Here is a 17,398-nt window from a genome sequence, read left to right as displayed (position 1 = left end):
GACCTGACTAGCTGATCAGACCAAATGCGGGAGAATATCCCCTCAGGGCTGCGTCATCACTTATTCATTCACAATTTCTCTCCATTTATTTCTGTCATGCACAGCCACTCTTCCTTGCTCGACAGACATACCTCTCGCATCCAGCGCTCTCTTCACACTGTCCATCCATCCTATTCGTGGTCTTCCTCTCAGCCTTACACCTCTCACATCAGATCTAGTTATCTTTTTCACCAATCGCTCATTATCCATTCTCTCCATATGCCCAAACCATCGCAACACCCTCTGCTCAACTCTATCAACCATCTCCCGAACAACAGTTCTTCACACTTCATCATTTCGCACCCGATCCATACGCGTCACTCCACACATACCCCTCAGACACCTCATCTCCATTACATTCAAACTTTTCCTCTCTGCTGCACCCATATTCCATGTTTCAGCCCCATATAACGCAGTCAGTACCACAACACCCTCATGCAGCCTTCTTTTTTCATCCATTCTAAGCGAACGACATTAAAACACTTTTTTCATTCCTCCCAGCACCTTTCCTACTTCATTTATTCTAAACTTCACTTCTGCATCTATTCTTCCATCCACAGCAACATGTGACCCTAGATATTTAAAACAATCTACCTCCTCAAGCAACTCACCATTCAAAACTATATTCATCCCCCTACCATCTATCAACCTCGTACACTTCATATATATATATATATATATATATATATATATATATATATATATATATATATATATATTGTTACGGAACAGAGAAAGATAACGTACACTTTAAGTGAGAATGCTAAAAATCACTACTGTCCCGTAAAGTTCCAGGTTCAAAACAAAAGAGTTAGGTAAAATTACAAGTTAAAGTTTAATGCTCAAACTAACAACAAAACATTCAGGACTCATAAGGATAATGTAATGGCAAATAAACAGGTTAAATATATGGTTAACTGCAATAGCCTCTATTAACACGAAATTAGCAAGAGTAAATTTATCTAAGTCAGCCCTGATAAAATGAGATACCAGATAATACTCAGTGAATGCCAGATAAATAATTACAGATACAAACTATTATCAAAAATAACTGACAAAGAACCCCACACGAATTGCAAAAACTTCACTAGGCCTACAAACCAAACTCATGCTACACAGCACAAGAAAAAATACAACAACAGTTATACTCAAATTACACACAGCTGCTAGATGGTTGGAGATTTCTTGAGCACTCACAATAATAATATCTGTACAGGGGAGGACAGAGATGTGAACAAAATGAGGAGCAGATCTAAGTGGCAATGATGCAGAGACTGAGCTCATTATATAGGGGCCAGGAGAGCTTGATACAACTTGTAATAAGGACGCGCAAATGAAGCCATGGGGACAAAGAGATGACAATCCCGCAAAGTATAACAGAGATGTCGACTTACTCTACTATAACGGTAGAAGGGGGGAACTGAGGCAGAACACGCTCGTGATCAAACATGCAGCATACTGTGCGTTAAAATTACACAAAGGATGATGAAATCATAGGCTATGTAACACCTCCCCACAAAGAAAAAAGAAATTTTCAAAGGAAATTTCTTATTACTCTAAAACAATCTGTACATGGCATTACAGAACATGCAAATGTCTTTCCTAGTGTTACAAAACATGAGATCTCCCTAGCACGTTCAGTCATAGGTACAGGTAACTCGCACGGAACACGATCTCACGGAACGCGCTCGCAATTATACACGGTAAGGGCTGGGATACATGTAAGACAATGTAAGATTAAAAAACCATTATGAAAACTACAAATTAACGCAGGAGAGGCCTTTGAAAAATCAAATCCTCGAACGTCACCGCAGCGCGCGGTTTGTTTTGATTACGTGACGATCTAGGCGGGAAATTATTCAGTGAGTGAGACATTCCCGAGTACAGTAGCACAGTATTTGTAAGTTAAATATTTATAGTACTGTACTGTTCTGGTAAGTTTATGTGCAACTTAAAGTACTATTAAAAAACGTTAAAGCAAGAAATAAAGTCTTATAACCAGTTTACCTGATAGGCGTCAGAATATTGCCTTTTTTATTTGTTCGTTTTTTCCACAGTACTGTACAGTATTTGTAAGTTAAATATTTACTGTTCTCGTATGTACTGTACTTGTAAGCACTTAAATAAAGTTAAATAATTAAATAAAGCCTTGTAACCAGTTAACCCGAATTATATGATTACCCATGATCGGCGTCGGAATATTGCCTTTTTTGTTTGTTCGTTAAACTCTTACTGTACTGCTTTTCTACAGTACTGTATTTGTAAGTTAAATATTTACTGTTCTGGTATGTACTGGTAAGCAATTAAAGCATTAAATAAAGCCTTGTAACCAGTTAACCTGATTTATATGATTACCCACGATCGGCATCGGAATATTGCCATTTTTGTTTGTTCGTTAAAGACTTATAATAAGAGAAAAATACATTTTTGTCTTGGTATCTTTACCTGCTGTAATGGTTTGGATCATTTGATGCAATGCAACTTGTAGAAAACTGTGAAAACTTTCGGGCAGTGAACGAAAATCTGAGACATGAGACTGACCTTGACTTCACCCTCTCATGCAGGGCTTCCATTTTAGGGTAAAATACCCTAAATTAGGGTAATCAGACCCCTTCTAGGGTAGCGTTTAGGGTAATACATAACACAGGGTAATTTTAGGGTAATTTTTTGCCAAAATGCACACACACAAAAAATGTGTCACAATCAGTCGAAAATCAAGAATATTTCTCAAACCTAATATAGAAATGAACACAAAACTCTAAAGTTTCAAACTGCGCGCCACGTTTAATTCCGAAACGGTTAGGCCGGGTTGGCTCAGATGAGGGTTCTGATTAAATCAGAAATCTAACAGAAATGAGATAAAACATAGAGAAACTTGTTTTCTCTTACTTTATTTGTTTATTTTTGTTTTCTTTAAATCAAATATATGAATTCTTTACATACTTCATCCAGTTTGCCTTTTTCTTAAATAGTGTATTTTTGTTTTCTTTAAATAAAAAAAATGGAATTCTTTACATATTTCATCCAATTTGCCTTTTTCTTAGCTTCATATACTATATATATATATATATATATATATATATATATATATATATATATATATATATATATATATATATATATATATATATAAAATCGAAGTCAGTGTTGCCTACTATTTAGGGTAAAACATAGGAATTTAGGGTAAAACTGACTTGACTCTAGGGTAAGATGAGCGGAGCTTATGGAAACCCTGCTCTCATGTTACGTATCATCTGTCAGTTCACCACCTGCTATCGTGAGGAGTGGATGTACGATTTTTTCGCTCGTGGCCATGCCTAACCACACACACAGTTACACCCATTATCTTGACCCAGACAGAAAATACAACCTTTTTCCTCCCTTGCAAAACACACTCAACCACCCTGTTTATGAGACAACAATATATATTGCGAAAATAACAAGGTAAAATGATAAAGATGAACGTAAAATGATGGAGAAAGATGAACATGTTATGACGGAAGAAGTACGTTTTCCCCGTCCGTAAACGTATTTATTTCTGCTTTGTATCTGTATTCGTAATAATTAGACTTATTGTTAGTTCTGAAACTGCATTACGATTCTATTTTTAGCCATTCTCGTGGTGTGGGAGCTGGAAGTTGTGACACAACTTCCTGACCCTCCACATTATTCTCCCGTGGCAGAGTCTAGCCTTAGAGGACGTGCAGTTTTCTCATTTAGGACTGAAAATTCAACTCTTTCGCTCCCTTTTCCAAGCATGGGCACAACGATAACGTAAAAAATAACTCGAAACTACCATAAACATATATCAAAAAGGTGAAAATGTATTCATAACATTTTTTTTTTTTTCCAGCTATTCTTAACAGATTATGTACTGAAATCATTCGATATCACAGTACTGCATTTCTAAGTTAAATATGTACTGTTCTGGTATGTACTTGTAAGTCAAAGCACTGGTACCAGTTAACCTGATTTATATGATTACCTATGATCGAAGTCGGAATGTTTCCTTGTGTTTACGTACAGTATTTGTGTGTTGAAGCTTTGCTCTGGAGTACTGTATTTGTGAGTTATAACATTAAATAAACCTTCTAACCACTTAAAGTGCTTTCTAGTGATTACCAGTGACAGATAACAGCAAAACAACACATTTGGGGGGTCTAGGGAGCAAAATACGAAGTAGTTTAAATATACGCGATTTCGCACCTAACACGGCACGGTAGGAACGAAACCCACGTGTTCCGTGCGAGTTACCTGTACTTGCCAGTATCCCTTTAACAAATCAAACTTACTTATGTACCTAGCCTTTCCGATCTTGTCTATGCAATCTTCCACACGAGGGAGAGGGTAAGTGTCTGTTTTGGTTATCTGATTAACACGTCTGTAGTCGATGCAAAGCCTCTGTGACCCACCTGGCTTAGGGACTAGAGTGACAGAACTCCACTCGCTCTGACAGGGCTCAATCATCTTGTGGTCCAACAGGTAGCCAAGCTCCTTCTGGATGAGAGGAACTTTCACTGGGTTCACACGGTAAGGAGGCAATTTAATTGGCTTTGCGTCTTCAACATCGACATCATGCATCAACACAGTGGTTCTTCCTGGAGTAGCACGGAACACTTGCGGGTACTCCTGCAGTAATGCCGAAAACTCCTGCCTTTCCTTGGGAGGTAGATGAGAAAGCTTAGTCTGGAGATCATTCATGATATCAGGATTCTTCCCCAAACTATCACTCAGGCTCATACTGCATGGGAGAGCTTCACTTGCAGACTCGGGTGGAACAGCTACAGTGCAGACTGGATTATTTTCGTCCCGCCTGTGATATAACTTTAGCATGTTGATGTGACATAGTTGCTTGCTCTTTCTACGATCTGGCGTGGCGATGACATAGTTGACATCACTAAGTTTCTTCTCCACGAAATAAGGGCCACTAAACTTGGCTTGAAGAGGTTGCCCATGAACTGGTAGCAGAATCAAAACCTGATCTCCTGGCTGAAAGTGGCGTAACCTGGACTTCTTATCATACCAAGTCTTCATCTTCTCCTGAGCAGCTCCTAAATTCTCTCTCGCCAGCTGTAAAGCAGTGGACAGCCGTTCTTTGAACTTCATCACATACTCCAGCAGGTTGACGTCATCTTCCTCCGACAGCCAGCATTCCTTGAGTAACTTAAGGGGTCCTCTTACTTCATGGCCAAACAGTAGTTCAAAAGGTGAGAAGCCCAGTGATTCATTTGGAGATTCTCTTGCAGCAAACACAACGAATGGAAGACCTTTATCCCAGTCTTTCTGATGTTCCAAACAGTATTTCTTGAGCATCGATTTGAGTGTTTGATGATATCTCTCCAACGCTCCTTGGGTCTGGGGATGGTAAGCTGAAGACGTGATCTGGGTGATGCCCAACTCTTTCAGAGACTGCTTGAAAACGTTTGACATGAAATTACTTCCCCGGTCTGACTGTACCTCCTTGGGCAGACCAAACTTTGTGAAGAACCCTAGCATTTCCTTAACCACGTTCTTTGCTGAGATGTTTCTAAGTGGAATGGCTTCAGGATAACGAGTAGCCATATCAATCATGGTCAACACATAAGAAAATCCTGAAGAAGTCTTAGGAAGAGGGCCCACAATATCCACCAACACACGGGTGAAAGGCGCCTCAAAAGGAGGAATGGGAACTAGAGGTGCAACCTTTTCGGTCTGATTACGCTTCCCCACAACTTGACAGGTGTGACAAGACTTACAATACCAGGAAACATCCCTGAAGATACCTGGCCAGTAGAAGTGTTTCAAAATGCGTGCCACAGTCTTCCTCACTCCAAGGTGTCCTGCCAAACTGGAATCATGAGCCACTCTAATGATATCCTGCCTACAAACACGAGGGATGACAACTTGATGTACAACCTCCCATTCACAGTCGGCTGATGCTGTTGGGGGTCTCCACTTCCTCATAAGTACTCCTGACTTTACATAATAACAAGTAGAAGCACCGGCTGACTCTTCTTCACTGTAAGCAGAGTTAGCTAGACCTTTCAACTCAGGGTCAGCAACCTGCAACTCAACCAACTCTTGACGAGACAAATTATCAACACTACGGGGTACTGCCTCATCTGGTGAGTGGTCCAAATTAGCAAGAAAAGTGTCAGCTAGGATAACATCATCATCATCATTATCCTCTAAATCACCAGTAACTTTAGACTTAGCCCTAGTGACAGCACATGCAGGGAACACATCAGGGACATCACAATCCTGGGCCGCAGCCACTGGCTCACCAGACAACTGAGGAGCTGGACACACTTGACTTCCACCAATATCATTTCCAAGTAAGAAAGTTACACCTGACATTGGGAGTGTCTCAACCAACCCAACCATAACAGAACCATTAACAAAACCAGACTCTAAATTCACTCTGCACAGAGGGACAGAGAAGTAATTATTCCCTACACCTTGTAAGATTACAGTTTCATCAGAGGAATTAACATTAGAGCCTAGAACACTGATCAGCATAAGGGATTGGCAAGCACCTGTATCACGATATATTTTAACTGATTTCCTGTCATTACTGTCCAGAGGACTGACAAAACCATCAGACAGGAAATTAGCACATGAACTCTTGAGAGTGTCACCCACGTTACTGCTCAAAAGAGGAGCTCCATCATGAGAATTTAAGTTACCCCTCAAAGCAGGTTCAGTTAACTCAGTTAAAGAATTCTGGGAACTCTCAAGAGTGGACACTAGACCAATTGACTGAATATTTAAAGACTCCTTTTTGTTCACATCACGCTGTCTCCTGAAACATCTCTCCGTAGTATGACCAAGCTTACTACAATAAGTACATTTACTTTTCTGAAATCTAGAGGTGAAGCTGGTATTTACTTCCTGAGAAACATCATCCTTATTCTCTTTCCTGTTACCTGTACTCTGAGCAGAGGCAACGTACTTACTCTCAGCTTTCCCTTTTTCTTTAGAATATCTCTTGTGAGTGAGAACATACTCATCAGCTAAAACTGCAGCATCAGACAAATTATCTATTCTTTTCTCATCAAGATATAGGCTTACATCTTTACTAATACACCTTTTGAAATCCTCCAGCAAAATCATCTGCTTAAATTTACCAAAATCAGAATCCACATTCTTAGAATTTAACCACTGCTCTAACAGATCTTCTTTGATTTTTGCATACTCAACATGGGATTGCTTATCTTGCTTGTAAGTTGTCCTAAATTTTACTCTATAGGCTTCAGGAACAAGCTCATAGGCCTTAAGAATCAAGCTCTTAACTACATCATAATTATCAGACTGATCCTGAGGCAAAGATGCATAAGTTACTTGAGCTTTACCGGTGAGAACGGTTTGAAGGAGTACTGGCCAATACTCCTTAGGCCAATTAAAACCTGTAGCTACCCTCTCAAACAACTGAAAATACTTTGTTAAATCAGATTCATTAAAAGGAGGGACAAGTTTAACATTTTTAGCCACATCAAAATCATCAGGGCTAGATGATCCAGTTCCACCTTGTTTCATGCGATACTCATGGTCTGCCTGAATCCTGGCAAGTTCAATTTGTGCCTGAGCCTGTATCTGTGCCTCCTGAATCCGAACCTGAGATTCCGCCTCCTTAGCCTGAGACTCAGCCTCCTTAGCACGTGCTTGAAATTCAGCCTCCTGAATACGAGCCTGAGACTCCACCTGCTTAGCATTTGCCTGAAATTCAGCTTCTTTAGCACGAGCCTCCTGCAGAGCTAGCTGTAACTTAGCTAATTCAATCTGCGTTTGCTCATTTGGAGGAGTTACATTAAACAAGCTTTTATTAATCATGCCAACAATTTGATCCTTAGAATGATGAGAGTGAACTGCAATTCCCAATTGTTGAGCAACAAGCTTAAGTTCATTCTTTGTTCTGTTTTCTATATCACACACTGTTTGCACATTTGACAAAAAATCTTTGGCTTCATCAAGTGTAGAAATAGTAGCCATCATGAATATATCACAGTCACAAAATATCAAACAATATCCTTATGATAATATCCTGAATATCCTGGCGAGGTCGCCAAATTTATGTTACGGAACAGAGAAAGATAACGTACACTTTAAGTGAGAATGCTAAAAATCACTACTGTCCCGTAAAGTTCCAGGTTCAAAACAAAAGAGTTAGGTAAAATTACAAGTTAAAGTTTAATGCTCAAACTAACAACAAAACATTCAGGACTCATAAGGATAATGTAATGGCAAATAAACAGGTTAAATATATGGTTAACTGCAATAGCCTCTATTAACACGAAATTAGCAAGAGTAAATTTATCTAAGTCAGCCCTGATAAAATGAGATACCAGATAATACTCAGTGAATGCCAGATAAATAATTACAGATACAAACTATTATCAAAAATAACTGACAAAGAACCCCACACGAATTGCAAAAACTTCACTAGGCCTACAAACCAAACTCATGCTACACAGCACAAGAAAAAATACAACAACAGTTATACTCAAATTACACACAGCTGCTAGATGGTTGGAGATTTCTTGAGCACTCACAATAATAATATCTGTACAGGGGAGGACAGAGATGTGAACAAAATGAGGAGCAGATCTAAGTGGCAATGATGCAGAGACTGAGCTCATTATATAGGGGCCAGGAGAGCTTGATACAACTTGTAATAAGGACGCGCAAATGAAGCCATGGGGACAAAGAGATGACAATCCCGCAAAGTATAACAGAGATGTCGACTTACTCTACTATAACGGTAGAAGGGGGGAACTGAGGCAGAACACGCTCGTGATCAAACATGCAGCATACTGTGCGTTAAAATTACACAAAGGATGATGAAATCATAGGCTATGTAACAATATATTGTTACGGAACAACTGTCCCGTAAAGTTCCAGGTTCAAAACAAAAGAGTTAGGTAAAATTACAAGTTAAAGTTTAATGCTCAAACTAACAACAAAACATTCAGGACTCATAAGGATAATGTAATGGCAAAAAACAGGTTAAATATATGGTTAACTGCAATAGCCTCTATTAACACGAAATTAGCAAGAGTAAATTTATCTAAGTCAGCCCTGATAAAATGAGAATACCAGCTAATACTCAGCGAATGCAAGATATATTATTACAGATACAAAATATTATTAATAAGGGCTGACACCCAAAACACATGAATCACAAAAAAAACTTACTAGGCTTAAGAATTAACACCTTACGCTACACAGTACAAGAAAATATGCAATAACACTTATACTCAAATTACACAGCTCCTAGATGGTTGGAGACTTCCTGAGCACTCACAATAATAACAACTGTACAGGGGACGACAGAGATGTGAACAAAATGAGGAGTAGATCTAAGTGGCAATAATGCAGAGACTGAGCTCATTATATAGGGGCCGGCAGAGCTTGATACAACTTGTAAGAAGGACGCGCAAATGAAGCCATGGGGACAAAGAGTTGACAATCCTGCTCTGAACAACAGAAAGAACGACTTACTCAACTATAAAGGAGGAGGGGGGGAGTGAGGTAGAACACGCTCGTGATTAAAGATGCAGCATACTGTACGTTAGAATTACACAAAGGATGATGAAATCATAGGCTATGTAACACCTCCCCACAAAGAAAAAGAAATTTACAAAGGAAATTTCTTATTACTCTAAAACAATCTGTCTAAAGTCTAGATAAGCAATCTGCAGTAACATTTTCTTTCCCCTTGATATGTTGTATGTCTTTTTTTTTTTTTTTTATGCGAGGAAGAAGGAACCAAAGGCCATGAGCCCGCAGTAACAGTTCCCTCCAAGAGAAAAACAAAATACAATAGAGAGCCAAATTCAAGATCCGATCATTTTGAGATGCCTGGACACACTGCGTTTGAAAGACTGGAGATCATAGGCAGGAGGAAATACAGACAGAGGGAGACAGTTCCAGAGCTGACCTGTTGCATGAATAAAAGACTGGGAGTAACGGTTAACTCTTCCATTAGAGAGTTGGACAGAAAAGGGATGAGAGTTTGCTGCCAGACGGGTGCTACGCGCCCGTCGTAGAGGTGGAGGAATGCAAGCAGACAGTTCAGAGGAGCAGTGACCATTAAAGTAGCGATAGAAAAGAGATAAAGATGCAACAGTGCGGCGAAGAGATAGAGGTTGAAGGGAGTCAGTAAGAGGAGGAGAGTTAATGAGACGAAAAGCCTTTGACTCCACCCTATTGAGAAGAGCTGTATGTGGGGAGCCTCCCCACACATGAGAGTTGTACTCCACACAGGGGCGGATAAAACCCCTGTATAGAGTCAACAATTGTGCAGGGGTAAAGAAAGAGCGGAGTCGGCTTAGCACACCCAATCTCTTGGAAGCAGATTTTACAAGAGATGTAATATGATCTTTCCAAGATAAGTCCCGAGTAAATGAAACCCCAAGCATGTTCAAGGATGATGCAGGATTAATCTGAATATTATTAAACATTAGTGGGTATACCTGTGGAAGATTTTGTCGGGTTGATAGGTGTAAGAACTGAGTCTTAGAAGCATTAAAGACAACCATATTATTTTTACCCCAGTCAGAGATATGAGCCAAGTCAGACATTAGGTGTGCCATAGCCTCATCCCTTGTTTCTTGAAGTAACTGTTGAGATGGGCGTTGCGGGAACCGAATGGAAAGGTGAAGGGTGGAGTCATCAGCGTGTGAGTGGATAGGGTTAGATGTACAGCTTAGAAGATCATTGATGAATAAAAGGAAGAGAGTTGGTGATAGGACAGAGCCCTGAGGAACACCACTGTTGATAGATCTAGGAGAAGAACGATGGCCGTCTACGACAGCAGCTATAGAACGACCAGAAAGGAAGCTAGCGATGAAGGTACAGATAGAAGGATAGAAACCGTAGGAGGGCAGTTTGGAAATTAAAGATTTGTGCCAGACTCGATCGAAAGCCTTTGAGATGTCAAGTGCAATGGCAAAGCTTTCGCCAAAGTCCCGAAAGGAGGATGACCAGGAGTCTGAAAGGTAGGTGAGAAGATCGCCAGTGGAGCGTCCCTGACGGAACCCATACTGACGATCGGAAAGAAGGTTGTGATAGGTAAGATGCCTTAAAATTTTTTTATTAAGAATTGACTCGAAAACTTTTGAAATACAGGACGTTAAAGCAATTGGACGATAGTTGGAGGGTTGGGAGTGGTCACCCTTCTTTGGGACTGGCTGAATGAGAGCAAACTTCCAGCAAGAAGGAAAGGTACAAGTTGACAGACAAAGGCGAAATAGTTTGCCTAGGCAGGGTGTAAGCACAGAAGCACAGTTTTTGAGAACAACAGGAGGGACCCCATCAGGCCCATATGCCTTGTTAGTACTGAGGCCAGTAATGGCAGAAAATACATCAACTGAAGAAATTTTAATGTCAGCCATGAGGAAGTCAGAGGAGGGAAGTGATGGAGGAACAGCACCGGAATCGTCTAAGGTGGAATTGGAGGAGAAAGTCTGTGCGAAGAGATCTGCTTTATCAGTAGAAGAAATAGCTACAGAACCATCAGAGTAGAAAAGAGGCCAAAAGCTCTTTCTCAATAGTTGAGTAGTTCTTTTGAGGTGGAGTGAACTTCTTACTGTAATAAGATACAGGGTGTTCAATATCCTGATCATCCTCTTGCAGCAAAACAGCCCCAGCTCCTGTTTCACTTGCGTCAACAGCCATCTTAAAAGGCTTAGCAAAATTTGGAGTAGCAAGCACTGGCTGACTTAATGCTGAAAGAGGATTCACAGTTATCGGTCCAGACAAATTTAACTCCCTTTTTCAGTAGGTCTGTAAGTGGTGATACAAGAATTGAAAAGTTAAGAACAAATCTCCTGTAATAACCTATCATTCCCAAAAATCTTTGTAGCTCTTTCCTACTTTTAGGTCTGGGATGAGGTAAAGTTGTTAGAAAGATTTTTGGCAAGGTGCCAGAAGGAGCGGGAAGAATTCGAGTTGGAGAGTTGAGAGCATTTAGTATGGATGAAATTATTTTTAGTAGAGCGAAGAACAGACTTAGCACGATTCCGGGCAGAAACGTAAAGATGATGTGATTCAGGGGTGGGTTGGCTCCGGTACCTTTTGTAGGCCTTCTCCTTGTTGCGGACAGCATTAGAACAAGCGTGATTAAACCAAGGCTTTCTTGCGTTAGTCAAAGGATATAAGAAAGGAATGTATGCTTCCATGCCCGAGAGAATAACCTCCGTAATGCGGAAGGCACACTCAGATGGCTCACGGCCATGGAAGCAATAATCATTCCAGGGAAAATCAAAGAAGTACTGCCTGAGGGCCTCCAAGTCCGCAGCTTTAATGAATACTCCTGAAGAAGTAGACTCCATCTTGTCAATCTCTGATTTTTATCTTTAAACTTACCAAGGAATTTCAGTGGGTTATGATCGGTAGAAATGACTATGGGGTCAAAACCAGAACACAAATAAAATGAAAAATGCTGTAAACCCAAAATCAAGGCCAAAAGCTCTTTCTCAATAGTTGAGTAGTTCTTTTGAGGTGGAGTGAACTTCTTACTGTAATAAGATACAGGGTGTTCAATATCCTGATCATCCTCTTGCAGCAAAACAGCCCCAGCTCCTGTTTCACTTGCGTCAACAGCCATCTTAAAAGGCTTAGCAAAATTTGGAGTAGCAAGCACTGGCTGACTTAATAGGATAGCTTTAAGTTTGCTGAAAGAGGATTCACAGTTATCGGTCCAGACAAATTTAACTCCCTTTTTCAGTAGGTCTGTAAGTGGTGATACAAGAATTGAAAAGTTAAGAACAAATCTCCTGTAATAACCTATCATTCCCAAAAATCTTTGTAGCTCTTTCCTACTTTTAGGTCTGGGAAGATCACTTATAACCTGAACCTTAGCTCCTGGTGGTGCAACATGTCCATCACCAATTACGTACCCAAGGTACTGAACTTTAGCTTGACCAAACTCACACTTTGATAAATTAGCTACAAGATTAGCCTGAACCAAACGCTCAAGAAATTTACTGACATGGCATAGGTGATCTTTCCAGTTGTCACTGAAGATTAATACATCATCAATATAAACAACACACCCTGCCAAACCCTTTGTTACAACATTCATGAGCTTCTGAAATGTGGCTGGTGCATTCTTCATACCATATGGCATTACAGAACATGCAAAAGTCTTTCCTAGTGTTACAAAACATGAGATCTCCCTAGCACGTTCAGTCATAAGTGCTTGCCAGTATCCCTTTAACAAATCAAACTTACTTATGTACCTAGCCCTTCCGATCTTGTCTATGCAATCTTCCACACGAGGGAGAGGGTAAGTGTTTGTTTTGTTTATCTGATTAACACGTCTGTAGTCGATGCAAAGCCGCTGTGACCCACCTGGCTTAGGGACTAGAGTGACAGGAGAACTCCACTCGCTCTGACAGGGCTCAATCATCTTGTGGTCCAACAGGTGGCCAAGCTCCTTCTGGATGAGAGGAACTTTCACTGGGTTCACACAGTAAGGAGGCAATTTAATTGGCTTTGCGTCTCCAACATCGACATCATGCATCAACACGGTGGTTCTTCCTGGAGTGGCACGGAACACTTGCGGGTACTCCTGCAATAATGCCAATAACTCCTGCCTTTCCTCGGGAGGTAGATGAGAAAGCTTAGTCTGGAGATCATTCATGATATCAGGATTCTTCCCCAAACTATCACTCAGGCTCATACTGCATGGAAGAACTCACTTGCAGACTCGGGAGGAACAGCTACATTGCAGACTGGGTTATTTTCGTCCCGCCTGTGATATAACTTTAGCATGTTGATGTGACAAAGTTGCTTGTTCTTTCTACGATCTGGTGTGGCGATGACATAGTTGACATCACTGAGTTTCTTCTCCACGAAATAAGGACCACTAAACTTGGCTTGAAGAGGTTGCCCATGCACTGGTAGCAGAATCAAAACCTGATCTCCTGGCTGAAAGTGGCGTAACCTGGACTTCTTATCATACCAAGTTTTCATCTTCTCCTGAGCAGCTCCTAAATTCTCTCTCGCCAGCTGTAAAGCAGTGGACAGCCGTTCTTTGAACTTTATCACATACTCCAGCAGGTTGACGTCATCTTCCTCCGACAGCCAGCATTCCTTGACTAGCTTAAGGGGTCCTCTTACTTCATGGCCAAACAGTAGTTCAAAGGGTGAGAAGCCCAGTGATTCATTTGGAGATTCTCTTGCGGCAAATACAACGAATGAAAGACCTTTATCCCAGTCTTTCTGATGTTCCAAACAGTATTTCTTGAGCATCGGTTTGAGTGTTTGATGATATCTCTCCAACGCTCCTTGGGTCTGGGGATGGTAAGCTGAAGACGTGCTCTGGGTGATGCCCAACTCTTTCAGAGACTGCTTGAAAACATTTGACATGAAATTACTTCCCCGGTCTGACTGTACCTCCTTGGGCAGACCAAACTTTGTGAAGAACCCTAGCATTTCCTTAACCACGTTCTTTGCTGAGATATTTCTAAGTGGAATGGCTTCTGGATAACGAGTAGCCATATCAATCAGGGTCAACACATAAGAAAATCCTGAAGAAGTCTTAGGAAGAGGGCCCACAGTATCCACCAACACATGGGTGCATGGCGCCTCAAAAGGAGGAATGGGAACTAGAGGTGCAACCTTTTCGGTCTGATTACACTTCCCCACAACTTGACAGGTGTGACAAGACTTACAATACCAGGAAACATCCCTGAAGATACCTGGCCAGTAGAAGTGTTTCAAAATGCGTGCCAGAGTCTTCCTCACTCCAAGGTGTCCTGCCAAACTGGAATCATGAGCCACTCTAATGATATCCTGCCTACAAACACGAGGGATGACAACTTGATGTACAACCTCCCATTCACAGTCGGCTGATGCTGTTGGGGGTCTCCACTTCCTCATAAGTACTCCTGACTTTATATAATAACAAGTAGAAGCACCGGCTGACTCTTCCTCACTGCAAGCAGAGTTAGCTAGACCTTTCAACTCAGGGTCAGCAACCTGCAACTCAACCAACTCTTGACAAGACAAATTATTAACACTACGGGGTACTGCCTCATCTGGTGAGTGGTCCAAATTAGCAAGAAAAGTGTCAGCTAGGATAACATCATCATCATCATTATCCTCTAAGTCACCTGTAACTTTAGACTTAGCCCTAGTGACAGCACATGCAGAGAACACATCAGGGACATCACAATCCTGGGCAGCAGCCACTGGCTCACTAGACAACTGAGGAGCTGGACACACTTGACTTCCACCAATATCATTTCCAAGTAAGAAAGTTACACCTGACATTGGGAGTGTTTCAACCAACCCAACCATAACGGAACCATTAACAAAACCAGACTCTAAATTCACTCTGCACAGAGGGACAGAGAAGTAATTATTCCCTACACCTTGTAAGATTACAGTTTCATCAGAGGAATTAACATTAGAGCCTAGAACACTGATCAGCATAAGGGATTGGCAAGCACCTGTATCACGATATATTTTAACTGATTTCCTGTCATTACTGTCCAGAGGACTGACAAAACCTTCAGACAGGAAATTAGCACATGAACTCTTGAGAGTGTCACCCACGTTACTGCTCAAAAGAGGAGCTCCATCATGAGAATTTAATTTACCCCTCAAAGCAGGTTCAGTTAACTCAGTTAAAGAATTCTGGGAACTCTCAAGGGTGGACACTAGACCAATTGACTGGATATTTAAAGACTCCTTTTTGTTCACATCACGCTGTCTCCTGAAACATTTCTCCGTAGTATGACCAAGCTTACTACAATAAGTACATTTACTTTTCTGAAATCTAGAGGTGAAGCTGGTATTTACTTCCTGAGAAACATCATCTTTATTCTCTTTCCTGTTACCTGTACTCTGAGTAGAGGCAACGTACTTACTCTCAGCTTTCCCTTTTTCTTTAGAATATCTCTTGTGAGTGAGAACATATTCATCAGCTCAAACTGCAGCATCAGAGAAATTATCTATTCTTTTCTCATCAAGATATAGGCTTACATCTTTATTAATACACCTTTTGAAGTCCTCCAGCAAAATCATCTGCTTAAATTTGTCAAAATCAGAATCCACATTCTTAGAATTTAACCACTGCTCTAACAGATCTTCTTTGATTTTTGCATACTCAACATGGGATTGCTTATCTTGCTTGTAAGTTGTCCTAAATTTTACTCTATAGGCTTCAGGAACAAGCTCATAGGCCTTAAGAATCAAGCTCTTACCTACATCATAATTATCAGATTGATCCTGAGGCAAAGAAGCATAAGTTACTTGAGCTTTACCGGTAAGAACAGTTTGAAGGAGTACTGGCCAATACTTTTTGGGCCAATTAAAACTTGTAGCTACCCTCTCAAACAACTGAAAATACTTTGTTAAATCAGATTCATTAAAAGGAGGGACAAGTTTAACATTTTTAGCCACATCAAAATCATCAGAGCTAGATGATCCAGTTCCACCTTGTTTCATGCGATACTCATGGTCTGCCTGAATCCTAGCTAGTTCAATTTGTGCCTGAGCCTGTGCCTGTGCCTCCTGAATACGAGCATTTGCCTGAAATTCAGCCTCCTGAATACTAGCCTGAGACTCCGCCTCCTTAGCCTGAGACTCAGCCTCCTTAGCACGAGCCTGAAACTCAGCTTCCTTAACATGAGCCTCCTGCAGAGCTAGCTGTAACTTAGCTATTTCAATCTGCGTTTGCTCATTTGGGGGAGTTACATTAAACAAGCTTTTATTAATCATGCCAACAATTTGATCTTTAGAATGATGAGAGTGAACTGCAATTCCTAATTGTTGAGCAACAGGCTTAAGTTCATTCTTTGTTCTGTTTTCTACATCACACACTGTTTGCACATTTGACAAAAAATCTTTGGCTTCATCAAGTGTAGTAATAGTAGACATCATGAATAAATCACAGTCACATAATATCTAGCAATATCCTTATGATAATATCCTGAATATCCTGATAAGAGGTCGCCAAATTTATATTACGGAACAGAGAAAGATAATGTACACTTTAAGTGAGAATACTAAAAATCACAACTGTCCCGTAAAGTTCCAGGTTCAAAACAAAAGAGTTAGGTAAAATTACAAGTTAAAGTTTAATGCTCAAACTAACAACAAAACATTCAGGACTCATAAGGATAATGTAATGGCAAAAAACAGGTTAAATATATGGTTAACTGCAATAGCCTCTATTAACACGAAATTAGCAAGAGTAAATTTATCTAAGTCAGCCCTGATAAAATGAGAATACCAGCTAATACTCAGTGAATGCACGATATATTATTACAGATACAAAATATTATTAATAAGGGCTGACACCCAAAACACATGAATCACAAAAAAACTTACTAGGCCTAAGAATTAACATCTTACGCTACACAGTACA

The sequence above is a fragment of the Coenobita brevimanus genome, chromosome 6, assembly GCF_032717465.1.
Source record: "Coenobita brevimanus isolate Jiangsu-jjx chromosome 6, ASM3271746v2, whole genome shotgun sequence".
In the NCBI taxonomy this organism is placed as follows: Eukaryota; Metazoa; Arthropoda; class Malacostraca; order Decapoda; family Coenobitidae; genus Coenobita; species Coenobita brevimanus.
The sequence above is the reverse complement of the archived record's forward strand: the minus strand, read 5'-3'. Positions refer to the sequence as shown.